This window comes from Triticum urartu, chromosome 2 (genome assembly GCF_003073215.2).
Source record: "Triticum urartu cultivar G1812 chromosome 2, Tu2.1, whole genome shotgun sequence".
Lineage (NCBI taxonomy): Eukaryota > Viridiplantae > Streptophyta > Magnoliopsida > Poales > Poaceae > Triticum > Triticum urartu.
This window is the reverse complement of record NC_053023.1, coordinates 40,810,901-40,820,080: the sequence shown is the minus strand read 5'-3', so window position 1 is coordinate 40,820,080 and position 9,180 is coordinate 40,810,901.

Here is a 9,180-nt window from a genome sequence, read left to right as displayed (position 1 = left end):
GCACTGCAATTTGAGTCATATTGGTATAAAATGCATGAAGAAGCTCCATGTTGATGGATCTTTGGGCTCACTCATTTTTGAAAGGATTGAGACATGCGAACCATGTTTTGTTGGTAGATATGCATGAAGAAACTTTATACAGATGGATCGTTTGGACTCACTTGATTTTGAATCACTTGAGACATGCAAATCATACCACATGGGCAAGATGACTGAAAGCCTTGGTTTCAGTAAAATGGAACAAGAAAGCAACTTGTTGGAAGTAATACATCTTGATGTGCGCGGTCCAATGAGTGCTGAGGCATGTAGTGGATATCGTTATGTTCTTACTTCACAGATGATTTGAGTAGATACTGAGTATATTTACTTGATGAAACATAAGTCTGAATTATTGAAAGGTTCAAGTAATTTCAGAGTGAAGTTGAACATCATCGTGACAAGAGGATAAAATGTCTATGATATGATCGTAGAGATGAATATCTGAATTACGAGTTTGGCACAGAATTAAGACATTGTGGAAATTGTTTCACAACCGATACAGCCTGGAACACCATAGTGTGATGGTGTGTCCGAACATCATAACTGCACACTATTGGATATGATGCATACCATGATGTATCTTATCGAATTACCACGATAGTTTATGGGTTAGGCATTAGAGACAACCACATTCACTTTAAATAGGGCACCACGTAATTCCGATGAGATGACACCGTATGAACTATGGTTTAGAGAAACCTAAGCTGTCATTTCTTAAAAGTTTGGGGCTGCGACGCTTATGTGAAAAAGTTTCAGGCTGATAAGCTCGAACCCAAAGCAGATAAATGCATCTTCATAAGACAGCCAAACAGTTGGGTATACCTCCTGTCTCAGATCCGAAAGCAATAAGGGATTGTTTCTAGAATCGGGTCCTTTCTCGAGGAAAAGTTTCTCTCGAAAGAATTGAGTGGGAGGATGGTGGAGACTTGATGAGGTTATTGAACCGTCTCTTCAACTAGTGTGTGGCAGGGCACAGGGAGTTGTTCCTGTGGCACCTACACCAATTGAAGTGGAAGCTTATGATAGTGATCATGAAACTTCAGATCAAGTCACTACTAAATCTCGTGGGATGACAAGGATGCGTACTACTTCAGAGTGGTACGTAATCCTATCTTGGAAGTCATGTTGCTAGACAACAATGAACCTACGTGCTATGGAGAAGCGATGGTGGGCCTGGATTCCAAAATGGCTCGAGGCCATATAATCCGAGAGAGGATCCATATATGAAAACAAAGTGTAGACTTTGGAAGAACTACTTGATGGTCATAAGGCTGTTAGGTACATATGGATTTTAAAAGGAAGACGGACAATGATGGTAAGTATCACCATTAAGAAAGCTCGACTTGTCGTTAAGATGTTTTCCGATAAGTTCAAGGAGTTGACTACGATGAGACTTTCTCACTCATAGCGATGCTAATAGTCTGTTGGAATTATATTAGCGATTACTGCATTATTTATGAAATCTTGCAGATAGGATGTCAAAAAACATTGTTTTCTCGACGATTTTCTTGAGGAAAGGTTGTATGTGATACAACCGGAAGGTTTTGTCAATTCTGAAAGATGCTAATAAGTATGCAAAGCTCCAGCAATCCTTCTAAGGACTGGAGTAAGCATCTCAGAGTTGGAATGTATGCTTTGATGAGATGATCAAAGATTTTGGGTGTATACAAAGTTTATGAGAAACTTGTATTTCCAAAGAAGTGAGTGGGAGCACTATAGAATTTCCGATGAGTATATGTTGTTAACATATTGTTGATCGAAAATGATGTAGAATTTCTGGAAAGCATGCAGAGTTATTTTAAAAGTGTTTTTCAATGGAAAACCTGGATTAGGCTACTTGAACATTGAGCATCAAGATCTATAAGGATAGATCAAAACGCTTAATGGTACTTTCAAATGAGCACATACCTTGACATGATCTTGAAGGTGTTCAAGATGGATCAGTCAAAGAAGGAGTTCTTGCCTGAGTTGTAAGGTATGAAGTTAAGACTTAAAGCTCGACCATGGCAGAAGAAAGAGGAAGGACGAAGGTCGTCCCCTATGCTTTTGTCATAGGCTCTATATGGTATGCCATGCTGAGTACCACACCTGATGTCTGCCTTGCCACATGTCTGGCAAGAGGGTTCAAAGGTGATCTAGGAGTAGATCACCAGATAGTGGTCAAAATTATCCTTAGAGGAATAAGGATATGTTTCTCGATTATGGAGGTGATAAAGAGTTCGACGTAAAGAGTTACGTCGATGCAAGCTTAACACCTATCCGGATAGCTCTGAGTAGAGATACCGGATACGTATAATGGAGCAACAATTTAGAATAGCTCCAAGTAGAACGGTTATTTGAATTGGCTCCAAATGTAGCGTAGTAGTTGCATCTACAAGATGACATAGAAATTTGCGAAGTACATACGGATCTGAATGTTGCAGACCCGTTGACTAAAACCTCTCTCACAAGCATAACATGATCAAACCCGGAACTCATTGAGTGTTAATCACATAGTGATGTGAACTAGATTATTGACTCTAGTAAACTCTTTAGGTGTTAGTCACATGGGGATGTGACCTTGAGTGTTAATCACATATCGATGTGAACTAGATTATTGACTCTAGTGCAAGTGGGAGACTGTTGGAAATATGCCCTAGAGGCAATAATAAATTGGTTATTATTATATTTCCTTGTTCATGATAATCGTTTATTATCCATGCTAGAATTGTATTGATAGGAAACTCAGATACATGTGTGGATACATAGACAACACCATGTCCCTAGTAAGCCTCTAGTTGACTAGCTCGTTGATCAATAGATGGTTACGGTTTCCTAACCATGGACATTGGATGTGATTGATAACGGGATCACATCATTAGGAGAATGATGTGATGGACAAGACCCAATCCTAAGCCTAGCACAAAGATCGTGTAGTTCGCTAAAGCTTTTCTAATGCCAAGTATCATTTCCTTAGACCATGAGATTGTGCAACTCCCGGATACCGTAGGAATACTTTGGGTGTGCCAAACGTCACAACGTAACTGGGTGGCTATAAAGGTACACTACAGGTATCTCCGAAAGTGTCTGTTGGGTTGGCACGAATCGAGATCGGGATTTGTCACTCCGTGTAAACGGAGAGGTATCTCTGGGCCCACTCGATAGGACATCATCATAATGTGCACAATGTGATCAAGGAGTTGATCACGGGATGATGTGTTACGGAACGAGTAAAGAGACTTGCCGGTAACGAGATTGAACAAGGTATCGGGATACCGACGATCGAATCTCGGGCAAGTATCGTACCGATAGACAAAGGGAATTGTATACGGGATTGATTAAGTCCTTGACATCGTGGTTCATCCGATGAGATCATCGTGGAGCATGTGGGAGCCAACATGGGTATCCAGATCCCGCTGTTGGTTATTGACCGGAGAACATCTCGGTCATGTCTGCATGTTTCCCGAACCCGTAGGGTCTACACACTTAAGGTTCGATGACGCTAGGGTTATAAAGGAAGTTTGTATGTGGTTACCGAATGTTGTTTGGAGTCCCGGATGAGATCCCGGACGTCACGAGGAGTTCCGGAATGGTCCGGAGGTAAAGATTTATATATGGGAAGTCCTGTTTTGGTCACCGGAAAAGTTTCGGGTTTTATCGGTAACGTACCGGGACCACCGGGAGGGTCCCGGGGGTCCACCAAGTGGGGCCACCAACCCCGGAGGGCTGCATGGGCCAAGTGTGGGAGGGGACCAGCCCCAGGTGGGCTGGTGCGCCCCCCACCAAGGCCCAATGCGCAAGGAAGAGGGAAAGGGGGCAAACCTTAGGGCAGATGGGCCCTAAGGCCCACCCTGGTGCGCCTCCCCCTCTCCCCTCCCCTTGGCCGCCCCTAGATGGGATCTAGGGGGCTGCCGCCACCCCTAGGGAGGGAACCCTAGGTGGGGGCGCAGCCCCTCCCCTTCCCCTATATATAGTTGAGGTATGGGCTGCCCAAGACACATGAGTTTCTCTCCCAGTTGATGCGGTCCTGCCCCTCTCCCTCATCGTCTCTTGCGGTGCTTGGCGAAGCCCTGCTGGAGTGCCACGCTCCTCCAGCACCACCACGCCGTCGTACTGCTGCTGGATGGAGTCTTCCCCAACCTCTCCTTCTCCCCTTGCTGGATCAAGGCGTAGGAGACGTCACCGGGCTGTACGTGTGTTGAACACGGAGGTGCCGTCCATTCGGCACTAGGATCTTTGGTGATTTGAATCACGACGAGTACGACTTCATCAACCCCGTTCTCTTGAACGCTTCCGCGTAGCGATCTACAAGGGTATGTAGATGCACTCTCCTTCCCCTCGTTGCTAGTCTCTCCATAGATAGATCTTGGTGACACGTAGGAAAATTTTGAATTTCTGCTACGTTCCCCAACAGTACGGCCATTTGCTACAAACTGCACCGGTGGCAACTCATCGTTTGCAATCTTATTCATCAGTGGTGACCGGTTGACAACATTGATGTCATTCAAAGATCCAGGCATTCCAAAGAATGCATGCCAAATCCAAGTCTCCTGATCGGCCACCGCTTCAAGGATTATAGTGGAACCCTTTTTTTGGCCGTGGAATTGCCCATGCCATGCCTTTGGACAATTCTTACAACTCCAATGCATGCAATCTATTGAGCCAAGCATGCCAGGAAAACCGCGAGCTTTGTTCATCATCAATAGCCTTGCGACGTCTTCAGCATTGGGAGATCTCAAATACTCCTCGTCAAACACTTGCACAATTCCCACTGCAAAGCGCTTGACACACATGATGGCTTGGCTCTCACCCATAGCCAAGTGATCATCAACAAGATCAGCCGGTATACCGTATGCCAACATATGCAAAGCGGCTGTCACGTTCTGAAAGGTGCTATGCCCGAGCTCTCCGGCGGCATTCCTCCTTTGCTGAAAAAAACGGTCATGGCTCGCTAGTTTCTCTGCAATGCGCTTGAACAACTCGGTGCTCATCCTAAACCGGCGACGAAAATACGACTCGGGGTATATGGGATTCTCCGCAAAATAATGCCTGATCAATCTGTTGTGGGCATCGATCCTATCCCTCCAAATTTTCTGCCGACCCATAACCGAACCACCGTCCTTCGGTTTTTTTATATGCATAGCTAGGATCATTGCAAGATCCTCCTCCTCTTCCATATAAAATTCTTTTTCGGAAGAATCATACGACGAACTCATCTACAATGTTCAATACTATACTATAAAAACTACAATTCAAAACATGCATCAAATTCATGAAGTTTGAGCAATACATACCTTGTAGGCGTTTTGTCAAACACCTTGCGGGCGCGGCGCGGCAGCGAGCACTTGGGCGCTGTTCCTCGGACGACGGAGGCGCGCGAGCGCCGGCGGGACTAGGAGGGGATGGGGCGGAAGCGCGGGCGCGCGGGGATAGGCCGGGAAGCCTGAACGGTCGCCGGGGGGCGCGGGCGGCGGCGGCGGCGCGGCCGGACGAGGGGTGAAAGTGGAAGAGGAAGTGCGGGCGCGAGCGCTAGAGTGTGCCGCGCGCTGCAGCGGGCGCCCGAAATACACCGCGCGGCTAAGTGTTTTCGACCGCGCGTCCAACCCTTTATAGCGCGCGCGCCGTTTTTGCGCGCCCGCTGGAGCGACCCGCCGCGTTGCGCGCGCGCTAAAACGGCCTAATTTGCGGCGCAGCGCTAGTTTAGCGCGGCTGTTGGAGATGCTCTTAGTTCGATACTTTTGATGCTCGTGTCATTGTGTGTGTGTGCAGAGAGAGATATATAGAGATACGTCACGTCTTGCTGAATCAGCATACAGTCGGTGCTCTTTCAAACAAAGTAGTATGTAGTCAGTGTTGAGTGTGCCTTAATAATCGACGGCGGGTGGGCCAGGTCCAGCTTTAACTAACTGCGCATGCCAGCTCGGATGTTCATCATCAGCAGCTGCTGCACGGAGTACGTCGCTGTTATGAGGAACTGGTACTGTACCCGTGTGCCTATAATGGAGTAAATTAAGTGGTGTGTGCATCTGTCGCCGTGGCGATGGATGCACATAATAAGCGATCGAGCGGGCGGCGAAGCTTCCCGGAACTGCACCATGTCTGGAACGGACCAACGAACGGAGGGAAGGTGGGTCGATGATCATCGATCGTAGTAGCTGCGTATGCATGGATCGCACAGTTGGCATGCGCATGCGATTGGATCGCCGCAGCTGGATATCGCTCGGTCGGGATCAGTGGCGAATCTAGACAGAAAATAGAAGGTGGGCTCAAAGTTTATGCAAGTCTGTATCATGCAAATATATGTTGGGTTGGGCTGGCATGTGACTGAGTTGGGCCTTGAGACTAGTAGTAAAAAACATTTTTTCAGTTCTGGAGGGGGGCTCAAGCCTGTTAAAGCCCCCCTAGTAGATTCGCCCCTGGTTGGGATGGGCTCTGATGCCGGTCGGCGCTGCCGTCAGTGTGGTCTTCCGTTCCCCCCGCCCCGGGTGGCAACTCCCCCGGCAAAAGCGAAGTCGTTGCGGTCGCCTATGCAGTGCGTGCGTGCCGTGGCGGACAAGTGGCGTGACAAGTGACACGATGCATCGAACAGAAGAGGTATGGTCACACAGCTGACACACGCGTAGTAGAAACTAGAAACCAGGAGCAGGAGGTCAACAAACAGACAACCTGCATGCATGGATCGATCGGTGGCCAGCAGCAACCAGCTTGGATTTGGATTTGGAGAACGAAGCACGCCCTGGCCGGCTCGACCAACAGTCAAGGAGAACTATGGCGTGGCCCGGCACTATGCACCAAGGAGGCAGGCATGCATGCATGGCCACACACGTTGCAGGGCCGTAGAAGGAGCGATGGATCGGTCGAGTCGAGCAACGAACGAACGGACGGACGGACGGCTGCTCCCACCCAAAAGAATCAGGGCCGTCGGTCGGTCGGTGTGCAATGTGTCCTGTATGCGCGTGCCGCTAGCTAGGCAGAGCCGGATCTCCTTGGGAAAGATGGAGATTACAAGTTACTACTTCAATTAACAAGGTTAACATAGTCTTTTGTATCTAAATTAATCTATTCAATACATTTGATCTGCAGACTAATATGCTGATAGCGAGCCTTCTTATTAAGTAACTTTATGATCCGTGCAAACTTTTACAGAGATGTACCCAAGCAAAACTCTGTTTATATCTTTTCCGCCTCATTCGGTTTTCGAGGAAACTAAAACGTATGAATTAGGAGTAGTATAGGAATTTGATAGGGTGGCACTTACATTGTAAGAAATTGTCTTTGCCTCGCTCCTACGCAAAAGAATGAGCTTTGAATGGATGTGTAGATTCCTTCAAAAACACATAAAATGAGTAGTATTACTATGAAATTCCCGTACGCGCTTCCTACCAACAGAATACACCTATAGAAATTTTTCCTCTGGAATTCTTGTTCCTATATTTTTTCTATAGAAATCCTCTAACCCCAATGAGGCCTTCATACAGCTTATCGGAAGGGAGTGAATTGCAAAAAACATCGACATTGAAGGCTAGGGTTGCAGAAATCACAAGTCTCTAGTTTTGTGCCCAAAAACACTAATTCCGGGGCTAATTTTTTGCAAAAACCACAAGTCGCTCGGTTCACTCGTTTTAAGTGGGATTATGACAGGTGGGACCCACATTTGTCGACGTGGCATAACTGTTCATCCGTTTGACTCGTTAGACACCGTGAGACGCCGTGCGCGGGCCGGCTCGAGCCGGAACCCTTTTGACTGGTCCCTCCCCTCCCCGCTAGCTCTTCTCCATCTCTTTCCCTCCCCCACACCCTCTCCTCTCAGACATGGCGACGGCGAATGGCGGCGGCGACTGTGGTGGGCCTGCCGGTGGCGGAGACGACAGGCCACCGGAGGCGGATCTCTGCGGCAGCTCAAACCCCGGCGCCCCTTCGGACAGCAGCCCCAACCCCAGCCCCCAGCACTCGCTGGAGTTCGCGGCGGCTAGATCTTGGGCCAGGGCCATGAAGGTGGATCCGACGGAAAGCCACCGGTGGGGCTCGTCATTCGGCGGCGTCTAGTAAGTTAACCTCATTTGTACATATTCTAGGGTTAGGTTTAGGATTCGGCGGCGTCTAGTAAGTTAACCTCATTTGTACAGATTCTAGGGTTAGGGTTAGGATTCGGCGGCTGGATCTTGGGCTGTATGTATGTGTGGTTATTTTGATTTGCAGTGTTAAACCTAGCTTGGGTACTGAAACACTCAATTTGATTTTGGGGGAGGGGGCAGGGGAATAGCCCACTGTCAGACTCATATGTGTCATATTAATTTTATTTAGTTGATATGTAGCAACGTGAACTGTTAATTAGAGCAGTGGCAATACAGAACACATTAGAGTAGCTTATTTGTTAATATGCAGTGTTAATTAGAGTACATTAGAGTAGGAAAACAACCACCTAATTCACAACAAACAGGACATCATGATGTTAATTAGCAACCCTGCCGTGTATGTATGTGTGGTTATTTTGATTTGCAGTGTTAAACCTAGCTTGGGTACTGAAACACTCAATTTGATTTTGGGGGAGGGGGCAGGGGAATAGCCCACTGCCAGACTCATATATGTGTCATATTAATTTTATTTAGTTGATATGTAGCAACGTGAACTGTTAATTAGAGCAGTGGCAATACAGAACACATTAGAGTAGCTTATTTGTTAATATGCAGTGTTAATTAGAGTACATTAGAGTATGTATATATTTAGTTATGCATTGTTAATTAGAGCAGTACCAATAAAGGGCAAATTAGAGTACCTCATTTTGTAGTTATACATTGTTAATTAGAGCAGTGCGAATAAAGGGAAAATTAGAGTAGCTTCATTTGTAGTTATGCATTGTTAATTAGAAAAGTGCCAATAAGAGCAAAGTAAAGTATTTTTTGTTAATATGCAGTGTTAATTATAGCATATTACTGTGAACTTTTTTATAGTAATTATGCAATGTTAATTAGAATTGTTGTTTTATCTTGTTGTCTAGTTTGGACGATGCTGTTTGGGAAGTTAGAATGCACTTCCATGAAAGAGACAACTTGGAGAGATCCCTCTGCATTTCAGACATCACATATCACAATTTGGTAGCATTAATAGAGACAGAGGGATATGGGCTGAATGACTACATTTACTTTGTGAGGGAGCCTGGTG